Below are 25,664 nucleotides of genomic sequence, written 5' to 3' on the forward strand. Positions count from 1 at the left end.
ACACCTCATGTGTACTCAACTGGGGCCTTGGCCTGTCATCCTGGGGCCTTGTTCCTACTGCTCTGTGTCCTGCCCACTGGGTCTTAAGTCACAGCTTTGTCCCATCATCAACAGGGCCAGACTGCCAATGCCCTGTGTCCCACCTAAGGGACCTAAGCTGGGGCTTTGCTCCACCATCCATGAGGCATGCTGCTTCTGTGCCATGCCCCTGGGTCCCAGCCACTGCTGTCCCCTGTCATTCCTGCGCCCCTGCCACAGCTTGAGTCACTACTTAAGCCATAGAGAATCCGGTTCTATGAGTGATCTGCACAGGCCCAGACCTCAGGCACTGGTGCCATTGCCACAGAAAATGCTCCTGTGTCCACACCCCAAGTGCTCAGTTAGGTCTGTGCACCTCTAAGACTGAGATCCCAGCTCCACTGACAATGTGAGGTCCAGCACACCAGACCTGCTACTAAAAGGAATCCACTTGACTACAAATTCTCCCCACAATCAAGAAGAGGACTCTAGCAGCCTTTGCTCCTGAGGACTCCCAACAGCCTCAGCCTCCACTGCCATCATAGACAGGTGACAACTTGGCAACAAAGGAGACCCCAGGGTCTTTGCAGATCTTGGCCTCAGCTGATGGAGGTGCACAGAGACAAAACTATTGCTTCTTTCTCAGAACTGGAGATGCTGCACCCACCCAGACAATGTTCTTGTACCACCTTCACATGAAAGTCTTTCCTCACATTCCATTCAGAGGGCAGTCTGAAAAGGCTGGGAGAGGTGACTAACCCTGCAATGCATAGACATCAACACGAAGCCAGGAAACAGTAAACACCAAGCAGATATGACACTCTCAAAGGAACACAGTCATTTTCTGGCACTGACCACAAGGAAATGGAGATCTGTGTTTCCTGAAAAGGAATTCAGAATGATTATTTTAATCAGGCTCAGCAAAACTGAAGAGACTAACACAGATACCTGAGAGGCCATAAGAATGGGGTTGATATATTTGAAGTACTCAGAGAAACACCTGCTAACCAAGAATATTTACCCAGCAAAGCTGTCCTTAAGAAATGAAGGAGAGATAAAGACGCTCCCAAACAAAATTTGAGGGAGTTGGTCTCCACTAGACCTGCCTTCTAAAATAATTCTAAATGGAGTTCTTCAAATGGAAATGAAAAGACACCAATGAATGATGTTAAAACATATGTGCCGGTTCCTAATGGTGCACGGGAGAAGAATGAGGTACAAAGAAGTCAGTTGTAAGAGAGAGAGAGCAAGGGATGACAGCTGAGAGGACTGTGGCCTGGAACAACTCCTCAGTCCTGTATCTATTAGATACAAGATATCAGCCACCAAAGGAGAAGAAGAAAGTTACACATTAGTCAAGTGCTTGTAGGTAAACAAGAAGGAATGTGAGTCATACATTGATCATAAGTCCTTTTTATTTTTTAAATTTAAACGTTATTTTATTTTTCAGGCTTCCAAGATTCATTGTTTATGCATCACAGCCAGTGCTCTGTGCAATAACGTGCCCTTCTTAATACCCACCACGAGGCTCAGCCAACCCTCCACGCCCCTCCCCTCCAAAACCCTCAGTTTGTTTCTCAAAATCCACAGTCTCTCATGGTTCCCCTCCCCCTCCAATTTCCCTCTAAATCACTTCTCTCCATCTCCCCATGTCCTCCATATTATTCCTTATGCTCCACAAGTAAGTGAAACCATATGATAACTGAATCTGCTTGACTTATTTCACTCAACAAAATTTCTTCTAGTTCTGTCCATATTGATACAAAAGTTGTGTATTCATCCTTTCTTTTTTTTTAAATTATTTTAATTTTTAATTTTTTTATAAACATATATTTTTATCCCCAGGGGTACAGGTCTGTGAATCGCCAGGTTTACACACTTCACAGCACTCACCAAAGCACATACCCTCTCCAATGTCCATAACCCCACCCCCCTTCTCCCAACCCCGCTCCCCCCAGCAACCCTCAGTTTGTTTTGTGAGATTAAGAGTCACTTATGGTTTGTCTCCCTCCCAATCCCATCTTGTTTCCTTGATTCTTCTCCTACCCACTTAAGCCCCCATGTTGCATAAACACTTCCTCATATCAGGGAGATCATATGATAGTTGTCTTTCTCCGCTTGACTTATTTTGCTAAGCATGATACTCTCTAGTTCCATCCATGTTGTCGCAAATGGCAAGATTTCATTTCTTTTGATGGCTGCATAGTATTCCATTGTGTATATATACCACATCTTCTTGATCCATTCATCTGTTGATGGACATCTAGGTTCTTTCCATACTTTGGCTATTGTGGACATTGTTGCTATAAACATTCGGGTGCACGTGCCCCTTTGGATCACTACGTTTATATCTTTAGGGTAAATACCCAGTAGTGCAATTGCTGGGTCATAGGGAAGTTCTATTTTCAACATTTTTAGGAACCTCCATATTGTTTTCCAGAGTAGTTGCACCAGCTTGCATTCCCACCAACAGTGTAGGAGGGTTCCCCTTTCTCCGCATCCTCGCCAGCATCTGTCATTTCCTGACTTGTTGATTTTAGTCATTCTGACTGGTGTGAGGTGATATCTCATTGTGGTTATGATTTATATTTCCATGATGCCAAGTGATGTGGAGCACTTTTTCATGTGTCTGTTGGCCATCTGGATGTCTTCTTTGCAGAAATGTCTGTTCATGTCCTCTGCCCATTTCTTGATTGTATTATTTGTTCTTTGGGTGTTTGCTAAGTTCTTTATAGATTCTGGACACTAGTCCTTTATCTGATATGTCGTTTGCAAATATCTTCTCCAATTCTGTCAGTTGTCTTTTGGTTTTGTTAACTGTTTCCTTTGCTGTGCAAAAGCTTTTGACCTTGATAAAATCCCAATAGTTCATTTTTGCCCTTGCTTCCCTTGCCTTTGGCGATGTTCCTAGGAAGATGTTGCTGAGGCTGAGGTTGAAGAGGTTGCTGCCTATGTTCTCCTCAAGGATTTTGATGGATTCCTTTCGCACATTGAGGTCCTTCATCCATTTTGAGTCTATTTTGGTGTGTGGTGTAAGGAAATGGTCCAATTTCATTTTTCTGCATGTGGCTGTCCAATTTTCCCAACACCATTTATTGAAGAGGCTGTCTCTTTTCCATTGGACATTCTTTCCTGCTTTGTCGAACATTAGTTGACCATAGAGTTGAGGGTCTATTTCTGGGCTCTGTATTCTGTTCCATTGATCTATGGGTCTGTTTTTGTGCCAGTACCATGCTGTCTTGATGATGACAGCTTTGTAATAGAGCTTGAAGTCCGGAATTGTGATGCCACCAACTTTGGCTTTCTTTTTCAATATCCCTTTGGGTATTCGAGGACTTTTCTGGTTCCATATAAATTTTAGGATTATTTGTTCCATTTCTTTGAAAAAGATGGATGGTACTTTGATAGGAATTGCATTAAATGTGTAGATTGCTTTAGGTAGCATAGACATTTTCACAATGTTTATTCATCCAATCCAGGATCATGGAACATTTTTCCATTTCTTTGTGTCTTCCTCAATTTTTTTCATGAGTACTTTATAGTTTTCTGAGTATAGATTCTGTGTCTCTTTGGTTAGGTTTATTCCTAGGTATCTTATGGTTTTGGATGCAATTGTAAATGGGATTGAGTCCTTAATTTCTCTTTCTTCTGTCTTGTTGTTGGTATAGAAAAATGCAACTAATTTCTGTGCATTGATTTTTATATCCTGACACTTTACTGAATTCCTGTACAAGTTCTAGCAGTTTTGGAGTGGAGTCTTTTGGGTTTTCCACGTATAGTATCATATCATCTGTGAAGAGTGATAGTTTGACTTCTTCTTTGCCAATTTGGATGCCTTTAATTTCCTTTTGTTGTCTGACTGCTGAGGCTAGGACCTCTAGTACTATGTTGAATAGCAGTGGTGATAATGGACATCCCTGCCGTGTTCCTGACCTTAGCGGAAAAGCTTTCAGTTTTTCTCCATTGAGAATCATATTTGCGGTGGGTTTTTCATAGATGGCTTTGATGATATTGAGGTATGTGCCCTCTATCCCTACACTTTGAAGAGTTTTGATCAGGAAGGGATGCTGTACTTTGTCAAATGCTTTTTTGGCATCTATCGAGAGTATCATATGGTTCTTGTTCTTACTTTTATTGATGTGTTGTATCACATTGACTGATTTGCGGATGTTGAACCAACCTTGCAGCCCTGGAATAAATCCCACTTGGTCGTGGTGCATAATCCTTTTAATGTAGTGTTGAATCCTATTGGCTAGTATTTTGGTGAGAATTTTCACATCTGTGTTCATCAAGGATATTGGTATATAGCTCTCTTTTTTGATGGGATCCTTGTCTGGATTTGGGATCAAGGTGATGCTGGCCTCATAAAATGAGTTTGGAAGTTTTCCTTCCATTTCTATTTTTTGGAACAGTTTCAGGAGAATAGGAATTAGTTCTTCTTTAAATGTTTGGTAGAATTCCCCCGGGAAGCCGTCTGGCCCTGGGCTTTTGTTTGTTTGGAGATTTTTAATGACTGTTTCAATCTCCTTACTGGTTCTGGGTCTGTTCAGGCTTTCTGTTTCTTCCTGGTTCAGTTGTGGTAGTTTATATGTTTCTAGGAATGCATCCATTTCTTCCAGATTGTCAAATTTGTTGGCATAGAGTTGCTCATAGTGTGTTCTTATAATAGTTTGTATTTTTTTGGTGTTAGTTGTGATCTCTCCTCTATCATTCATGATTTTATTTATTTGGGTCCTTTCTCTTTTCTTTTTGATCAGTCTGGCCAGGGGCTTATCAATTTTATTAATTCTTTCAAAGAACCAGCTCCTAGTTTTGTTGATTTTCTCTATTTTTTTTTTTTTTTTTGGTTTCTATTTCATTGATTTCTGCTCTGATCTTTATGATTTCTCTTCTCCTGCTGGGCTTAGGGTTTCTTTCTTGTTCTTTCTCCAGCTCCTTTAGGTGTAGGGTTAGGTTGTGTACCTGAGACCTTTCTTGTTTCTTGAGAAAGGCTTGTACCGCTATATATTTTCCTCTCTGGACTGCCTTTGTTGTGTGCCACAGATTTTGAACTGTTGTATTTTCATTATCCTTTTTTCCATGATTTTTTTCAATTCTTTAATTTCCTTGTTGACCCATTCATTCTTTAGAAGGATGCTGTTTAGTCTCCATGTATTTGGGTTCTTTCCAAACTTCCTTTTGTGGTTGAGTTCTAGCATCAGAGCATTGTGGTCTGAAAATATGCAGGGAATGATCCCGATCTTTTGATACCGGTTGAGTCCTGATTTAGGACCAAGGATATGATCTATTCTGGAGAATGTTCCATGTGCACTAGAGAAGAATGTGTATTCTGTTGCTTTGGGATGAAATGTTCTGTATATATCTGTGATGTCCATCTGGTCCAGTGTGTCGTTTAAGGCCTTTATTTTCTTGCTGATCTTTTGCTTGGATGATCTGTCCATTTCAGTGAGGGGAGTGTTAAAGTCCCCTACTATTATTGTATTATTGTTGATGTGCTTCTTTGATTTTGTTATTAATTGGTTTGTATAGTTGGCTGCTCCCACATTGGGGGCATAGATATTTAAAATTCTTAAATCTTCTTGTTGGACAGACCCTTTGAGTATGATATAGTGTCCTTCCTCATCTCTTATTATAGTCTTTGGCTTAAAATCTAATTGATCTGATATAAGGATTGCCACTCCTGCTTTCTTCTGATGTCCATTAGCATGGTAAATTCTTTTCCACCCCCTCACTTTAAATCTGGAGGTGTCTTCGGGCTTACAATGAGTTTCTTGGAGGCAATATATAGATGGGTTTTGTTTTTTTATCCATTCTGATACCCTGTGTCTTTTGACAGGGGCATTTAGCCCATTCACATTCAGGGTAACTATTGAGAGATATGAATTTAGTGCCCCTGTTACTGTATATGGTCTCTGTTCCTCTCTGATCTACCACTTGTAGGCTCTCTCTTTGCTTGGAGGACCCCTTTCAATATTTCCTGTAGAGCTGGTTTGGTGTTTGCAAATTCTTTCAGTTGTTGTTTGTCCTGAAAGCTTTTAATCTCTCCTTCTATTTTCAATGATAGCCTAGCTGGATATAGTATTCTGGGCTGCATGTTTTTCTCATTTAGTGCTCTGAAAATATCATGCCAGCTCTTTCTGGCCTGCCAGGTCTCTGTGGATAAGTCAGCTGCCAATCTAATATTTTTACCATTGTATGTTATAGACTTCTTTTCCTGGGCTGCTTTCAGGATTTTCTCTTTGTCACTGAGACTTGTAAATTTTACTATTAGGTGACAGGGTGTGGGCCTATTCCTATTGATTTTGAGGGGCGTTCTCTGAACCTCCTGAATTTTGATGCTCGTTCCCTTTGCCATATTGGGGATATTCTCCCCAATAATTCTCTCTAGTATACCTTCTGCTCCCCTCTCTCTTTCTTCTTCTTCTGGAATCCCAATTATTCTAATGTTGTTTCATCTTATGGTGTCACTTATCTCTCGAATTCTCCCCTCGTGGTCCAGTAGCTGTTTGTCCCTTTTTTGCTCAGCTTCTTTATTCTCTGTCATTTGGTCTTCTATATCACTAATTCTTTCTTCTGCCTCATTTATCCTAGCTGTGAGAGCCTCCATTTTTGATTGCACCTCATTAATACCTTTTTTTATTTCAACTTGGTTAGATTTTAGTTCTTTTATTTCTCCAGAAAGGGCTTTTATATCTCTCGAGAGGGTTTCTGTATTATCTTCCATGCCTTTTTCGAGCCCGGCTAGAACCTTGAGAATTGTCATTCTGAACTCTAGATCTGAGATATTACCAATGTCTGTATTGATTAGGTCCCTAGCCTTCGGTACTGCCTCTTGTTCTTTTTTTTGTGTTGAATTTTTCCGCCTTGTCATTTTGTCCAGAGAAGAGTATATGAAGGGGCAAGTAAAATACTAAAAGGGTGGCAACAACCCCAGGAAAATATGCTTTAACCAAATTAGAAGAGATCCAAAATCGTGGGGGGGAGAAAGGGGATAAAAAGAGGTTCAAAAAGAAGAAAGAAAAAAAAGAAAAAGGAAAAAGAAAAAAGAAAGAAAAAAAAAAAGAAAAGAATTTAAAAAAAAAAGAAAACACCTAAGAAAAATATAAAAAAGTAAAAATATATGTATTAGATAAACTAGTAAAAAATCGTTAAATAAGAAAAAGGTAACAGTTAAAAAAAAAATTTTACCCGAAGGCGAGAAAAAAAAAACAAAAACTGAAAAAGAAAAAAATTAAATTAACCGCAAGACTAAAAAAAAAATCACAGGGAAAAAGCCATGAGTTCTGTGCTTTGCTTTCTCCTCCTCTAGAATTCTGCTGCTCTCCTTGGTATTGAAACCGCAATCTTTGGTAGGTGAACTTGGTCTCGGCTGGATTTCTTGTTGATCTTCTGGGGGAGGGGCCTGTTGTAGTGATTCTCAAGTGTCTTTGCCCCAGGCGGAATTGCACTGCCCTTACCCGGGGCCGGGGTGAGTAATCCGCTTGGGTTTGCTTTCAGGAGCTTTTGTTCCCTGAGCACTTCCGTAGAGTTCTGGAGGACGGGAACACAAATGGCAGCCTCCTGGTCTCTGGCCCGGAGGAGCCGAGAGCCCAGGGCCACACTCCTCAGTGCCCGCTCAGAGAACTGCGCCCAGTTACTCCCGTCTGCCTGACCTCCGGCCGCGCTCCGAGCTCACCGAGCCTGCGACCGGTTCAAGGTCACCCCGAGCTGCGAGCTTACTGTCGGCTCTGTCTCTGTAGCCGGCTTTCCCGTTCCAATACCCGCAAGCTCTGCGACACTCAGACACCCCCGATCCTTCTGTGACCCTGCGGGACCTGAGGCCACGCTGACCCCGTGTGGGTTTTGCCCCGGGTAGCCTCTGGAGCGATGTCCCTCAGCGGAACAGACTTTTAAAAGTCTTGATTTTGTGCGCGGTTGCTTCGCCGCTTGCCGGGAGCCAGCCCCTCCCCCCGGGGTCTATCTTCCCGTCGCTTTGGATTCACTTCTCCGCCGGTCCTACCTTTCAGAAAGTGGTTGTTTTTGTTTCCAGAATTGCTGTTCTTCTTCTCTTCGATCTGCCGATGGATTTTCAGGTGTTCGCAATCTTTAGATAAGCTATCTAGCTCATCTCCGGCTAGCTGAAGTAGTCTCGGCCTGCTACTTCTCCGCCATCTTGACTCCTCCTCACAGCCTGCTACTTCTCTGCCATCTTCACTCCTCCCTCCGTGTATTCATCCTTGCTGATAGAGGCATAATACTCCATAGTATATATAGACCATATCTTCTTTATCCATTCTGCTGATGAAGGGCATCTTGGCTCTTTCCATAGTCTGGCAACTGTGGCCCTTGCTGCTAATGAACATTGGTGTATGGATGACTCTTCTTTTCATGACATCTGTATCTTTGGGGTAAATACCCCATAGTGCAATGGCAGGGTGATAAGGTAGCTCTACTTTTAATTTCCTAAGGAATCTCCACATTGTTTTCCAAAGTGGCTGCACCAACTTGCTTTCCCAAAAACACCATAAGAGGGTTCCCCTTTCTCCACATCCTCTCCAACATTTCTTGTTTCCTGTCTTGTTAATTTGGGCCATTCTAACTGGTGTAAGGTAATCTCTCACTGTAGTTTTGATTTGAATCTCCCTGATGGCTAATGATAATGAACATTTTTTCATGTATCTGTTAGCCATTTGTGTGTCTTCTCTGGAGATTTGTTTTTTAATGTATTCTGTCCATTTTTTGACAAGATTATCTGGTTTGGGGGTGTTGAGTTTGAGGGCTTCTTTATATATCTTGGATATCAGCCCTTTGTCTGTAGTGTCACTTGAGAATATCTTCTCCCATTCTGGATTGCCTCTTTATTTTGTTGACTGTTTCCTTTGCTGTGCAGAAGGTTTTGATCTAGATGAAGTCCCAAAAGTCCATTTTTGCTTTTGTTTCCTTTGCCTTTGGAGACATGTCTTGAAAGTAGTTGCTGTGGCCAGTGTCAAAGAGGTTACTGCCTATGTTCTCCTCTAGGGTTTTGATAGATTTCTGCCTCATGTTGAGGTCTTTTATTCATTTTGAGTTTATCTTTGTGTAAGAGAATGGTGTAGGAGAATGGTTCGGTTTCTTTCTTCTATACATAGCTGTCCAATTTTCCCAGCACCATTTATTGAAGAGACTTTTTTCCCCACTGGATTTTTTTCCTGCTTTGTTGAAGATTAGTTGACCATAGAGTTCAGGTCCATATCTGGGCTCTGTACTCTGCTCCACTGGTCTACGTGTCTGTTTTTGTACCAGTACCATGCTGTCTTTGTGATCACAGCTTTGTAGGACAGCTTGAAATCAGGCAACATGATCCCCTCAGTTTTGTTTTTCTTTTTCAACATTTCCCTAGCAATTTGGGGTCTCTTCTGGCTCCATAAAAACTTTGGGTTGTTTGTTTCAGGACTCTGAAAGATGCTGGTGGAATTTTGATCAGGATGGCATGAAAGTATAGATTGCTCCAGGCAGTATAGACATTTTAACAATGTTTATTTTTCTGATCCAAGAGCATGGAATGCTTTTCCATCTTTTTGTGTCTTCTTTAATTTCTTTCATGAATGTTCTGTAGTTCCTCGAGGACAGATCCTTTACCTCTTTGGTTAGGTTTATTCCCAAGTATCTTATGTTGTTCAACATAGTACTAGAAGTCCTAGCAACAGCAACTAGACAACAAAAAGAAATAAAAGGTATTCAAATTGCTGAAGAAGTCAAACTCTTTCTCTTCGCACATGACATGATCCTTTATATGGAAAACCCAAAAGACTCCACCCCCAAACTACTAAAACTCATAGCACAATTCTGTAATGTGGCAGGATACAAAATCAATGTACAGAAATCAGCTGCTTTCGTATACACTAACAATGACAATATAGAAAGGGAAATTGGAGAATCAATTCCACCTACTATAGTACCAAGAGCCGTAATGGGAACTTTTTTTTTTTTTAAGATTTTATTTATTTATTTGTCAGAGAGAGAGATTGTGAGCACAGGCAAACAGAGTGGCAGGCAGAGGCAGAGGGAGTAGCAGGCTCCTGCCGAGCAAGGAGCCCGATGTGGGACTCGATCCCAGGACACTGGGATCATGACCTGAGCCGAAGGCAGCCGCTTAACCAACTGAGCCACCCAGGTGTCCCCCGTAATGGGTTCTTTTAAGGAGCAATCATTTTAATGCTTTTATTTGCTTTATTTTCAGTGGTTATGTCCTTACTTACAATGATATGCTTATACTATTATATTCTTATTAATCAAGTTGAGAGAATCCTTACCGAGTTAACTGTTTTACCTGGTGGGGATTTATCGATTTTGGAACACACCCCCCCTTTCTCCTCCACTCTTCCCGATATAGATATATTGCTAATTTAAGTGATCAGAAACCAGTACTTCCACGAATACACTCATTATTGTATACTTTTAAAAAACATTTTTCTAGATGCTCTTTCTTTCTTTGCCAGAATTCCATCCACCTAACTTTAGTTCCTCTAAATATTCTACCATATTTTGTGTTCTAGTTGTCTTCCTCCCCTTTATTCCTTGGGGCTTGGAGTTGACTTGAGGTCCTGTATTCCTTTGCTCTACACTGCTGGCCTGACTCTTCCCCAGACCTGTTATTTAGCTGCCATTTGGGAACACTCCTTCACCATTTTTTTTTTTTCAGGTTGAATCTACCAAGTCAGGTTACCATAACTTTCTTTTTCATAATCAGCTTATTATTTTGTTGGAGCATATTGTCAAGTAGAATTCTTAGAAAAGATAGGTCTGAGGAGAATTTATTTGAATTCATGCATTCAGAAAAATATCTGTATTTTACCTCATACTCGCCAGGTAATTTTGCAGAGTGGAGAATTAATTGCTGGCAATCATTTTCTTTCATATTTTTTGAAGGTTTTGGTCTGCTGTCCTCTAGCATACAGGGTTACCAAGAGAAACTTGATGTTATTCTTATTTTTTGGAAGATAACCAGTATTTTCTCATTTGTGTTATTCAGATTTAGTGTTACAGAATTTCTAATAATGTTCCCTACATCTTTTTATTTTGTTTTGTCTTTCAGTATGTTGGACATTCAGTAGGGATTTTCAATATAAAAATTGGTGTTTTGGGATGCCTGGGTAGCTCAGTTGGTTAAGCATCTGCCTTCAGGTCAGCTCATTATCCCAGGGTCCAGGGATGGAGACCCACATGGGGCTCCTTGCTTAGCAGGGAGTCTGCTTCTCCCTCTCCCTCTGCCCCTCCCCCTGCTTGTGACAATGCTCTCTCTCTCTCTAACAAACAAACAAACAAAATAAATAAGTAAACTTGTGTTTCAATTTCTGGGAAATTCTCTAATATTATTTCTCTGATAATTTTCATCTTCCATTTCTTCTTTTTCACTTCTGAAACTCCTATCAGCAGGGAAAACCAGTGTCTAATTCTTGTTTTACAGATGCAAAACTTCTCAACTCTCTCTGAGGATTTTATCTGTGGCCTCATAGATCATTTCTTCTCTGAAATCCCTCAGTTTTCCTAGAGAAGAGACCCTCTGGAGAATGGGCATGTAGGTTTCCAGGATTTTACATCTAGGGTGTGGAAGGCAATGGAGGACATAGTACTTTACATACAAACTTTTAACCAAAGCCTCGTGTCAGGCCTGTCTTTCAACTCTACCCATCTGATAGCTTCAGGATTGAGCATCTTCAGGATTTGATGGAGGAAATTTTCACTCTTCTTTTTTGTATTCCTTCTATGAGTGGTGTGATCTATGTTTGTTCCAACCTTCATTAATCAACTGCCAGAATCTTCTGACTGCCTTCCTTTTACTGGACTTCTTTTGGTGTGTGGGGGGAATATTTGTTCCTTATGTCCACACCCTTTTTAAGCCATTTCTTTTATTCCTTTACTAAAAATGTAGTGTAATCTCATATTTATATTATATTCTATGCTATGATCCCATACTATGCTATTTATTTTGTTGCTCAAATTGTTCCAGCTCTGGTTACCGAAAGCTCTTTTATGCTTCTTTGTGGGTCCCAGAGCAGGAACTGGATGTGCTACTGGGGTATCATTGTTTCTAGGCCCTCCCTGCAGACTGAGCTAGGTAATACATGTAGCATACAAACCCATGTAGACACACATGTTTATACTTGTTTTTGTATCTATTTGTATTTATATGAAGTTAAACTTGAGTTCATACTGATGTTCCTGATTCTAATGTAGTACTACCGGTTCATTCAAGGTGAGGCATTTTTAACATTTTATTTTACTTTTTAAGGATTTATTTATTTATCTTAGAGAGAGACAGAGAACACAAAGTGGGAGGGAGTAGCGGGAGAGTGAGAGAGAAAATCGCAGGGAGACTTCCTGCTGGGCTTAGAACTGATTGTGAAGCTTGATCTCATGACCCTGAGAGGATGACTTGAGCTAAAATCAAGAGTCAGATATTAAACCAAAGGAGCCACCCAGGCACTCCTATTTTAAAAATTATAATTTTTAAAATTTTGAAATTTATTGAATCCATTAATCCATTCTACTCAAAGTTCCTCTAAATTCTAAATAAATACCCAAGTTATTACTAATTAGCAGTTTAAAATTAATCCTAAATCTATTTTAGTACATTGTAGACTTATTAATATGTTTCCTTTGTTATGAGCATTTGTCATGAGTATTTGAGCACAAGCATAAATGCCTGTTGGGGACTTGGAGCATGTTGACTTTTTTAGAACTATCACACAAGTTTATTGTTTACAGTTGCTTGCATTTAGTGAAATGCATGTTCTTAGCCTCTTCATTTAAGCAAGAAATATTGCAACCACAGGTTTCACATCTTCCTGCTTGAGGAAGAATTACATGCTAATTATATTCTTCTGACTCTACAAAGAACATTGGTTTGCATTTGTACCTTCTAGAACACAAAGATGTTGATTACATTGGCCAACCATCTGGGTTTGCCTGAGACTGAGTTTTCCTGGGATGTGGGACTTTCAGTGCTAAAACTGGGAAATTCCTGAACAAACAGGGAAGAGTTTGTTTAAATATTAATCTCTAGAAAGCAATTCTTAGACAATGAAGTACAGTTATAGAGTTTTTGGATGTCAGAGGCTACTTTTATAGAGCATAGCAATGATCTTTGAAGGCCAGGTGTTTTAGGAGATGGATTTGTCAGAAATTACATTTGTAAAAGTTGTTTTGTGTCACAAAACTTAATCTGCTTTTCTGCAACTGTAGAGGAAGAGACAATATTTTCTTCTCATTATCATTTGAAAAGTTTTCTTAGTGGGAATTCAAAGAACCTACAGTTTCAAGGCCAAGCGCTGGAATTGCATTAATAAACATTAAGGGAATAAAGCCTTGCCTGAAAGGCTCGGACAGGCAATAGAGAAAGAAAATGGGGCAGGCAACACTTATTACCAACATTACCCCTTACTTACACCCAGTTGGTGATGTATGTGATTATTCAATGGTAATTCCTTGTCAAACACAGAATAACTAATTATTATTTTGTTTCTGAGATTACAACTTCCTTTTTGAGGTGGCTAAATAATGCCTTTGCCATGATCACAGCATAGCAATAATGGCAAATACTGCTATAAAGCATATTACAATAACTCTTCAAATTGTATTTTAATTAAAAATCATTGATTTGTAGCCATCTTAGACACATTTACAAGTTGTTACATTTGTAAGTTGTTTTGTGTCACAAAACAATAGTGAGGCAATTCTCTCATGGTGAAATGATTGCATCTCAGAAGTTTGAAGGAAAAAGAAAAACCAGGTATGAGAGAGAGCTGAAGGAAGTAAACATGGGAACAGAAGTTCCCTCGTCTGTCCAGAAGTACATGGGGATGGCACAGTGCCTCAGCGTCCTGATGAGCTGTTATTTAGTTAGTTTTATGGATATTCTGTGTTTTAAAAAAAGATTTATTTATTTGAGAGGGAGAGCAGGGGGAGGGGCAGAGGGAGAGAATCTCCAAACAGACTCCTTGCTGAGTGCAGAGCCCAAAGAGGGGCTCCATCTCAGAACCCATCAGATCACAACTTGGGACAAAATCAGCCGTTGGACACTCAACAATCTGACCCATCCAGGCACCTCATGTGATACTGTGTTTACTTTCTTGTTATTATAGTCTTTAATAAAGCATTGGCAAATTTTCAGTTTTTTTTTCTTTTTCTTTCTGTGCTTTTGGTTACTAATGCTGGTCAGTACTTGAAGCCAATAAGGTGGTAGTAGGAATGCTCAAGGAGAATTTTGAGGTAAGAGCAAGGGCTCGCCTCCCAAGAGGAAATTGTTTTCTCTTTTTTTAAAATGACTTTCAAAATAATTTTTATTATGTTACGTTAGTCACCATACAGTACATGATTAGTTTTTGAGATAGTGTTCCATGATTAACACCCAGGGATCCATGCAATCCATGCCCTCCTTAATACCTATCACTGGGCTAACATATCCCCCCCAGTCCCACCCCTCTAAAAACCTCAGTTTGATTTCTGGAGTCCATAGTCTCTCATGGTTAATCTTCCACTCTGATTCCTGCCCCCCCCCTTCATTTTTCCCTTCCTTCTCTTAATGTCCTCCATGCTATTCTTTATGTTCCACATATGAGTGAAACCATATGATAACTGTCTTTCTCTGTTGATTTATTTCACTTAGCATAATCTCCTCCAGTTCCATCCATGTTGATGCAAATGATCGGTATTCATCCTTTCTGAAGCCTGAGTAATAGTCCATTATTTATATACACCACATATGTTTTGAGATCTTTTCTTTTCTTTTTTTCAGTGTTCCAAGATTCATTGTTTATGCATCACACCCAGTGCTCCATGCAATAAATGTCCTCTTTATACCCACCACCAGGCTCACCCATCCCTCCACCCTCTTCCTTCCAAAAGACACAATTTATTTTTCGGAGTCCACAGTCTCTCATGGTTCATCTCCCCCTCTGCTTTCCCCCAATCACTATTCCTTTCCTTCTCCTAATATCCTCTATGTTATTCGTTATGCTCCACAAGTAAGTGAAACCATATGATAACTGACTTTCTCTGCTTGACTTATTTCACTCAACATAATCTCCTCCAGTCCCATCCATGTTGATACAAAAGGTAGGTATTCATCCTTTCTGACAGAGGTGTAATATTCCATGGTATATATGAACCATATCTTTCTTTTTAAGATTATTTATTTATTTATTTGACAGAGAGAGAGAGAGACAGCGAGTGTCTGTTCGTGTCTTCCGTCCACTTTTTAACATGATTATCTGCTTTTTGGGTGTTGAGTTTGAGGAGTTCTTTCAAGACACATCTCCAAAGGCAAAAGAACAGTCAATAAAACTAAGAGGCAACCCACGGAATGGGAGAAGATATTCACAAATGACACCACAGACAAAGAGCTAATATCCAAGATCTATAAAGAACTACTCAAACTCAACACTCAAAAAACAGATAATCATGTCCAAAAATGGGCAGAAGACATGAACAGATATTTCTTTTAGGAAGACATACAAATTGCAAATAGACACATGAAAAAATGTTCATCATCCTTATCCATCAGGGAGATTGAAATCAAAACCACCTTACACCAGTTAGAATGGCCATAATCAACAAGACAGGAAAAAAGGAAGTTTTGGAGAGGATATGGAAAAAGGAGAACACTCTTACAGTGCTGTTGGGAATGCAAGTTGGTGCAGCCACTTTGGAAAACAGTGTGGAGGTTCCTTAAGAAATTAAAAATAGAGTTACCCTATGACCCTGCAATTGCACTACTGGGTATTTACTCTAAAGATACAGACGTAGTGAAAAGAAGGGCCATCCATACCCCAATGTTCATAGCAGAAATGGCCACAGTCGTCAAACTGTGGAAAGAGCCAAGATGCCCTTCAACAAACAAATGGATACAGAAGATGTGGTCCATATATACAATGGAGTATTATGCCTCCATCAGAAAGTATGAATACCCAACTTTTGTATCAACATGGACGAGACTGGAGGATATTATGCTGATTGAAATAAGTGAAGCAGAGTCAATTATATGGTTTAACTTACTTGTGGAGCATTAGGAAAAACATGGACTACATTGAGAGAAGGAGAAGAGAACGGAGTTGGGGGAAATTGGAGGGGGAGATGAACCATGAGAGCCTGTGGACTCTGAGATACAGAGTTTTGGAGGGGATGGAGTAGGGGTGGAAAAGCCTGGTGATGGGTATTAAGGAGGGCATGTATGGCATGGAACACTGGGTGGTGATGCCTAAAAAACAAATCTTGGAACACTGAACAAATAAAATAAAACTAAAAAGAAAAAAAGCTCAACATCACTTGGCATCAGGGAAATACAAATCAAAACTACAATGGGTGTGGAGCATAAACAATGAATTCTAGTACACTGAAAAGAAATTAAAAAAGAAAAAAAAAACCCACAACGAGATACCACACCAGTCAGAATAGCTAAAATGAAGAAGTCTGGAAATGAGCGAAGTTAGCAAGGATGCAGAGAAAGTGGAACCCTCCTACACTGTTGCGGGGAAGGCAAACTGGTGCAGTAATTCTGGAAAAAGTTGAAAATAGACCCGCCCTACAATTCAGCAATTGCACTACTAGGTATCTACTCTAAAGATACAAATACAGTGATCCGAAGGGGCATGTGTACCCCAATGTTTATAGCAGCAATGTCCACAATAGCCAGACAATGGAAAGAGCCCAGATGTCTATCAGCAGATGAATGAATAAAGAATATGTGGTACACACACATATATATAATATATAATATATATAGTATACATATTATATATATTATAGTATACATATATATGTAATTAGATAGTATTATGCGAAGTGAAATAATTCAATCAGAAAAGACAATTCTCATATGACCTCATTCATGTGTGGAATTTAAGAAACAACACAGATTGGAAACATCTATAGTGCCCATGTCTATAACATGAATCTGTCTAAAACCAGAAAATGCCAGATTTTTCAGGAGCTCACATCCTAAGCCACCAGCTCCAATGACTAGAATTTTACATGTACCTAACAAAAAACCTGAGAGATTAAGTGCTTGGTTCGATATCAGGGTGTGTGAAGGGTCCAGATAGCTCGAGGAACTTCTTACATGGTTCCAGTGACCTTCCCAGTCTCCAGTGTCCCCACACCCACCATCAACAGCCATTTTCTCAGCCAGAAGCTCCTCTAGTCTCCTTCTTTTCTTCTCTGGCCCCTCTGCCACATTGTTCTCTCCACATGTGGGTTTTCTGTGAGCCTGGTTACATAGCCCCCTATGTGAGCTTAGTTACATCACCCCCTACCCACCTTCCTACTTAGTCTTGCCTGTCCTTTATTCAGTCTCATGAGTTACTGAGACTGGTGAAGTTCTCTCAGAGATTTTGTCCATATTTAGGAATACTTCAAAAGAATAGGTCTTCTGGTATCAGGAAGAGTGACTGGCATTCCCGAGGTCAAAGGAGAATGTAGAGTAACAGCAGCACTCTCAAACAGAGCAGCAAGATCTACAAATGGAGCTGAACATCTACTCTGGCCATATACGATCACATTTTCAGGGTGAATGCCACATCTTGTCCTAAGAGCAAGCTAAGCAGCTCCTCTATCTGCATAGAGATTCTTCTCTGTTGGTTTCCCAGAACTTGAACCATACCCAGAATAAGCATACGAGAATATACTACAATTAATCCATGATCTCAGTGATATGCAAAAGCTGATCATTTGATTAAAATCAACAGCATTTCCATGTGAGAAGAGTAAAGCATACAAGGCATTGGGTAAATAACACACCAGATACAGGCAATTCTGTTGCCTTGACTGGTTCTAGTCAAGGAACTAGACTCTCAATAGCATCTTTTTCTCTAGAAGAATACTGTCGGTCTGCTCCTTCTGACTGGTGTGAAGTCCAGCGGTTTTCAAATTCATCACAGGTTGACATGTAAGTTGGATCAGGTGGCAAAAAGGTAATTTCAAAGCCAGTTTTCCAGGTCAAGGTGAATAGAAGAAGAGGGCACATGGGTCACCAAAAGAGATATTATTTATCTTCTACACCTGAGGGGCCGCATCCCAGGTGTCTGGACGAAAGTGCAGGGAGAGAGCCCCTACACAAGCACACACACACTGTCCTCCACAGGGTGCAACCCACACTGTCAACACTGCCGCTACCTCCCCTGCTGGCACTGCAGACACCACCCAGATGTGGCCAGGTCTTCCTTCTCTTGGTCCTCCTCTCTCTCTTCCTCCTTAACCTGTCATCTCATAGCCAGCTCTTCGGGAGGGAGGAAGGCAGGCAGGGTATGAAGGGGACAAGCAGAATCCTCATGGAGGATATGGTCACTGACTTAAGTATTTTGTAAGTATTCTACTTGTGATTTCCTTCAGCCCATTTGTTAAGAGTGTAATTTCTACCAATTTGTGAATTTTCCAGTTTTCCTTTTGTTGCTGATTTCTAACTGCATCCCATTGTGGTTGGATAGTTCATGTGCTATCTCTCTTACTGATTCTGTTGAGTCTTAATTTGTGGTCCAACATGTGGTGCATCCTGGGAATGGCCCCATGTACCCTGGAGAAGAACATGTATTCTGTTATTTGTGGGTAGAGTGTTCTTTATATGGGGGTCAGATTTAGTCTCTTTTTTTTATGTTGCTCAAGCCCTCTGTTTCCTTAATTTTCTTCTGCTTGTTGCTCTATCCAATTTTGAGAATGGGATAGTGAATTATCCAACTATTATTGTGGGTTTCTCTACTTCTGCATTTCATTCTATGAAGCTTAACTTCATAGATTTTGTTGATCTGTTATTAAGTGCTACTCATTTATAATTGTTACATCTTCATGTTCTATTGAAACGTGTGTTCACATATACTGTTCTTTTTGTCTCTTCTAAATATTTTTTATTTTAATTCTATTTTGACTGATATTAGTAGAAACACTCCAGTTTTCTTTTGGTTATTTTGTGCACAGAATACGTTTTCCCATCCTTTCACTGTTGAAGTATTTGTGTATTTTGATAAAGTGAGTCTCTTTTAAATACATATAGTTGGATCATCCCTCTCTCACTATTCTGCCAAGCTCTATGTTTTGATTGGAGTATGTTTATGTTCATGTCTTTCTTGAATTTGGGTGAGTTTTCAGCCATTATTTCTTCAAACAATCTCTCTTTCTTACCTTTTTCTTTCTTTTCTGTCCGCAACCCCCCAGATGCTGGTTGGTTCCCACTATGTTATGTCAGTGCTCCAGTAGGCTCTCTTCCCTTTTCTTTAGTTGTTTTCATTTTGTTCCTCAGACTTGATCATTTCAATAGTCCTCCCTTCAAGTTCAGTGATTCTTTCTTCTACTTGCTTCTACTCTTGAACACCTCTAGTAAAACTTTCATTTGAGTTATTGTCGATATCAGCACTGGAATTTCCTTTTAGTTTCTTTTTGTGTATTGTATCTCTTTGTAAATACTTTATTTTACACATATCTAATTATCTTGACTTCTTTAATTCTCAGAGCATCATACAGACAGTGGATTTAAAGTACTTGTCCAGAGGGATGCCTGTGTGGCTCAGTTGGTTAAGCCGCTGCCTTTGGCTCAGGTCATGATCCCAGGGTCCTGGGATCGAGTCCCACATTGGGCCCCTTGCTCAATGACAAGCCTGTTTCTCTCTGCCTCTGCCAGCCACCCAGCCTGCTTGTGCTCTCCCTCTGATAAATAAAGTACTTGTCCAGTAAGTCCACCATAGGATCTTCCATAGGAACACTTTCTGCTTTTTTTCTTTCTTTCTTTTTTTTTTTTTTTAACTTGGAATGGGCCATGTTGTTCTGTTTCTTTGTACACTTTGTGTTTTGTTATTTTTGAAAATGGGTCATCTCAATCTTATGATGTGGTAACTCTGAAAGTCAGATTCTCCCATCAACATGTTTGTTGTTTGTTTTAATTTCCATATTGTTCTAGGCTGTGTGCCAGAAATCAGCCTTACGTATACACATCACCTACCCCATGTCACTTTTGAGCCTACACTTTTTCCTGAACATGTGAGTGCTCACTACATCCCTATTCCTTCCAGCCCCCTCCCTGCCCCCACCTCAGTGCTATTTGGTGAGAATCTGAGAGCAGAGTGGCAATACCTCTTTGTGGTCACAGGGCTGAGGACAGAAACCTGAGCTCCTTTATTCCTGCTCACTCATTACCTCCCCAGTATGTCCCTGACCTATGACAGTAGCACAGGGCCCTACATAAAGGGGCGATGCATGTTTGATCAGGCTTGGCTTGTAAAGTGTTTCCCAACAATCTACACCGATATTGAGGTTTCCTCCCCACTGAGTGCCCAGGGACTCTGGCTTTAGGGAACAGAGAGGTCTCCAAGCCAGAACTGTTGATTCCCAGATCTGCAGCCAGCCCCACAAATATGCCGGATGCTCTGGTAAACACACTGCCGCTTTCCATGGAGATGACTTTGGACATGAGTTCCTGTCACTCATTCCTACTGCTATCTCGGATGCTAGAGACTGTGATACTGGCTCTTTCCTCAGTGATGTCAAGTGATGTGAATGCCAGAATCTTCAGTCCTGACCACCTCAGGTCCCACTGTCTGCTACCCTTAACAGCTAGACAGGAGCTCTGCTACTCAACCTCAAATCTCATTTCTACCCTAATGGCTGATCTGGGGATTTGAGGATGGCTCACCATGTGCTCCAAAGGGCCTGAAGCCCTGCCGCTGAGTCAATGACCTACAGCATAATTAAAACCCAAGCCCAAGACATCTCAGAGGCATCTGGTGGTTAGGTGCTACCTGTCTATACCACCCATGTGTTTGGAATATGAGTGTAGGAGGTACTCTTCATATTCCTGGTTCCTTCTTCAGGCAACCAAGACCAATACGTACATACTAAACCCATATAGGAACTTGTGCGGGTCCATGGACGTGCACGCGCACACACACACACACACACACTTCAAAAATAACTCCCTATGCCAAATGCCTATACTCTTTCCTCTTACAAGCTCCAAGTCCAAGTTTAAGGAATTCTGATCACTTCATTCATTCATTCATTCTTTCTTTCATTCCTCTAAGTATATTCCATGAATGCCTCTGGGCCAAACTCTGTTAGGCCTGGTAATCATTTAATGCCACAGACACAGCACATATTGTCCTAATGCTTCCCATCTCACAGGAAAGACAGACAATAAATAAAACGTAATAATAGTAGTACATTAGGGGGTGCCTGGGTGGCTCAGTCGGTTAAGCGGCTGCCTTCGGCTCAGGTCATGATCTCAGAGTCCTGGGATCGAGTCCCACATCGGGCTCTCTGCTCAGCAGGGAGCCTGCATCCTCCTCTCTCTCTGCCTGCCTCTCTGCCTACTTGTGATCTCTCTCTGTCAAATAAATAAATAAAATCTTTAAAAAAATTAGTAGTACATTAGACATTGCTGTTACTTATTGCTAGATAACAAAAAAATCTCCAAATAATACAGCCACCTTTTTTTTCTCTCTCATTGTGTGAGTCAGCTAGGCCCAGCAACAACTCTTCTGCTCTGTGTGACATTGGTTGGGGCTATAGTTATCTGGAGATCTGAATGGTCTAGAATATTCTAAAATATGTTGCCTCTCAATGGGGAGTGTACTGAGGCTGTTAAATGCTGCTTGCTGCCATTATGGCCCATTGGTGCCATCTGGTGTTAATCCAGGTCTTGAAGGCTCACAAGCTCAGGGAGGAAAGAGAAACCAGTAGAAGGCCATCTGGTGCCAAATATTGCTTTGTGTGCTCTCAGGACTTCCTCAGCTGTCTAAATTCAGCTTTGCCTTTCTCTGAAGGAGGATAACACCCTCATTATTTTCTCTCTCACACTTCTTTTCTCAGCCTGTGCTAGTCTTCAGCTGCCCTACATGATCCCTCAGCACTGTCACCTGGGCCTGCTTCCACCAACCACAAGACAGGAGCAGGAAAGGGCCCTGGGACCAAGAGCAGCACTCTGGAGCAGAAACTCAAAGCCTTCCCTTGTCTCAGGCCCCAACCCGTCTCAAGCCCCAAGGAGCACAGGGCATCCCTGAAGGACAGGTCCTATTACCTCTTCCCCGAGGCCAGGCAGTCGTCACAAACACAGCACTTTCTCTCCATGGGTGTCTGGATCCCCACTTGCATAACCACCTGTGCACCAGGGCTGTGGTCTGCTTGTTGGCCATGCTCACTACAGGCATAGACCCCACCTGCAGCTCAGCCTCCTCCCTCCCCACCCCTGAGCCAAAAGCTCTTAACTGGAAGGCACATCAGAAAGCTCAGATGACTGGCAGGCAGTCTAGAAAGAGAGGTTGCAGTGGGGTCTGTACATGACCTGACTCAGGAAAATCCCATGCTCACAGCCCTCCATTCTCATCCCTGACTCAGCTTTCAGGCACGCTAGCCCTTCCTTGCTCCTTCTTGGTCCATTTGTACCTGGAATCACAGGTCCTCCCCAAATGCTGCTTGGCTGAGGCTGCCTGAGCCGGCCTGCCCCTTTCCTAGCATTGACTCCCCAGGCAATTCAGGCAGTGCCTCTTACAACCTTCTTGCAAATGAGGTGTAAGAGATTCTTGAGACCCCATCTCTGAGGCTATCTATCCACCCTCTGCATCCTGAAACTGCCACTGTCACCCCCTCTCCTGTACCTTCCCACCTGGAAATGCCCCAGACCAACATTACTGAGCCTGAGGGTAGAGAGAAGTAGAGACCAGCTCAGAAGAGGGAGTCTCAGCCTCCACTACCCAATCCGCATCCAGAGTAAGACGAGTCATGCTCACCACTCAAGGGTCCCAGCGATCTTGGCTTTGAATGGGGCTAAGGGTGTATATATACATGTGGCTCCCACTCTCTCAGCACTCTGACTTCAGCTCCTGTTACAGAGGCTTGTCGTGCCCTCCATATTGTGCAGACACGAGGGACTGCCCATATCCCAGGAGAGCCCCGCCCATCCCACCCACTGCTCATATTTCTCACTTGGGCTCCCGCAGCTCTTGTTGACTTCTTTTCTTAGAGAGAGGACTCATGTAAGAATGACAAAGGAAACCATCAGCAATAAGAAGGTTGTTACTCCATTCTGATACACCAGGGCCTTTCCTGGAAAAGGGTCTTATATTGACCTGGCACCCCAGGAGCACAGAACTGCTGTCTTCTCCCCACCCTGCCTCCTGTCCTGACCAGGCCCAGAATGTGAGGTCACAGGGTGTGCACTGCAGTTCCCTGTGCCTTCCATGTAGCAAGTGAACCTCTGATCCTCTCTCTAAGGAATCCTTATAGCCACACACATCCAGTAGGTCCCATTCCCACTAGGCAGGACACCCCTCAACTGCTGGGCATACTGGTCAGGGAGATATTCCTGGGAGAGAAATAGAACACCCAGCCTGTCAAGCTGGACTTCCCCTCCAAAGTCTGGCTGTAGGTCATGTTCAGAGCACTGGAGAAGAAAGCACAGAGCCAGTGAGGTACAGGGTTAGCCCTGCTCCCCTCTAAGGGAGAGAGAGAGAGAGATCAGGGCTGTTTCTCTTGCCTTTCCACCTCTGGCTGAAGCTCTCGTTCTCCAGGTTTGTTCTGCTTCATAGGACCTAGTTCCTTTGGACAGGCATGTTGTTGGACCCGGGATCCAGGCCTCACTCTGTTGGATCCATGAGTTGATGCTCAGGGGTGGAACATGACGGGTGGGTTCTTGGGCTGAGGGCACTATAAGGGAACAACTCTTTGTGACAGTGAGGCTAGGGCTTCCTCTCCTGCCTGACGCTCATCTTCCCTGGTTCAATTTTCTGCAGGAGGACCACTGCCTCCCTGGACTGTTGACACTAGGAGGAATCACTACTTCTTCCCCTCCTCCTCCTTATTCTTTTCCTCCTTCTTCTCCTCTTCCTTCTCATTCTCCTCCTTCTTCCTCTTCTTTTTTATTTTATTTATGTCTTTTTATTCATTGATTGATTGATTGGTTTATAGAACAAGAGATTTCATGAGCAGGCAGAGGAACAGAGAGAGAGAGGGAGAAAGAGAATCCCACAGACTCTGCACCGAGCATGGAGACGCACACTGGGCTTAAACTCACAACCTTGAGATCATTGGCTGAGCTGAAATCAAGAGTTGGATTCAACCAGCTGAGCCTCCCAGACACCCCTGGGAGGATTCACTTCTGTCTCCACATGATTGTTGTCTCTATCCTTTATTCAGAGGCTTTATTAGGACAGGTGGATCACAGTACAATGCACCAGCAGAACCTATGTGCATTCCATCAGACAAAGAAGGCTTCCTTGGACAGGGCTGTTGGGGGGAGGCTCAATGGGTCCAGCAGAGAAGAAAATCTGTGCCCCAGTGGTGAACCATTTCTGCCAAAGAAACTCATCCAGGACTCCAGATATCTCTGCTACTTCTACAAAAGCTCTCCCTGTATATGGGCTGAGAAATCCTAGCTTTGACAGCCATCAAGGACTTCTTGATTTCCATAGCCAAGGTTTGAGCAGAGGACCAGGGAAGTGTCCATCCATGGATTTTCAGATCGTAAGAGAGGAAGAGCTCCCCAATATAGTGGAAATGCCTGAAGACCTTGGTGCTGTTGTCTTCTCAGCTTTTCCAGGCCCAGAACTCCTAGACGGAATGCGAACTGGCCACTATCCAGCAGTGACTTCTCTCATCCTGTGTCCCTCTGCTTTCCTTGCCCCAGTGACAACTCCAACCAGAGGGGCCCCTCCCTGTTCTCCTCCATGCCTTCCCTGTGCTGGCTGAGTAATGGTCCCTGTAGGCTAAAATCCATAGACAGTCAATCCTCACCCCCACTCCCAGGCAAATCCAGGGAAAGATACAGATCTCTGCTCTCTGCCCTGAACTTCCCTGGGGAAATCTCCCATCCCGCCCCTGCTCCAACCCCCTCTCACCTCCTTTCTGTGCCTGCAGGGCTAGATGTCTGCCAGAGTCATTCTGAGGCTCCTCTGTTACCTTCCAAGTCCTTCGACTCTGTGTGTCACGTCTCAGGTCCCAGGAATTCCTCTTCCCATTCCCTGTGGCTTTGACATGTCTTTCTCACTGTCATGGTGCATGAAGGCCTGACCATTCAAGCGTCTCTCCTGAAAATTCTCTGATGCACAGATCCATTCTGGGACACCACCATGAGGTTATAATGAAGACCATGGGACTCTGGGCAGGAAACAGAACATGAATGAAACTGCTTCCTGCAAGTAACTGCATGTCAAATGTTTCTCAGAAAAGGTCTGCTGTGCTGAGCTGCTTGAAGTCTTAAGGATACAGGAAATGCACTTGTACAAGGGACAGGAAGGAGGCTTTCCAATGCAGGCAGAGAGGAAAGGTGGGGAAGGAGAATGAAGAAGGACTAGCTGAGGGAGGTGGAGATGGTAGACATTCAGGACAGGAGCCAGGAGAAGGGGACACAGGCTCCTGTAGGTAGGGAGAGGCTGACCTTCAGGGACCAAGAGAGGAGCAAGAAGGCCATGGTGAAGCAGAGGTCTTATCAGCAAGGAGGGAGGGGCAGTGAGAACTGAGACAGAAGCTCTTCTGTCATTATATTCTTTCCTTTTTCTGGATTTATTAAATATTTTCTGTGGTGTGAAGTGGCTTATTAAAAAAACACACACACTCACTCTGTGTGTCACGTCTCAGGTCCCAGGAATTCCTCTTCCCACAGTCCCTGTGGCTTTGACATGTCTTACTCACTGTCATGGTGCATGAAGGCCTGA

The 25,664-nt window shown here is 42.2% G+C and overlaps 1 protein-coding gene and 1 pseudogene across 1 annotated transcript in view; both read right to left on the reverse strand.

The window, feature by feature from the left end:
- Positions 1–25,664, reverse strand: part of LOC131834384 (DLA class I histocompatibility antigen, A9/A9 alpha chain-like) — a 189,103-nt gene that overhangs the window by 133,994 nt on the left and 29,445 nt on the right. The gene's annotated exons all lie outside the window — the stretch shown is intronic.
- Positions 17,318–25,647, reverse strand: LOC131833283 (alpha/beta hydrolase domain-containing protein 17B-like; annotated as a pseudogene).

This window comes from Mustela lutreola, chromosome 6 (genome assembly GCF_030435805.1).
Source record: "Mustela lutreola isolate mMusLut2 chromosome 6, mMusLut2.pri, whole genome shotgun sequence".
Lineage (NCBI taxonomy): Eukaryota > Metazoa > Chordata > Mammalia > Carnivora > Mustelidae > Mustela > Mustela lutreola.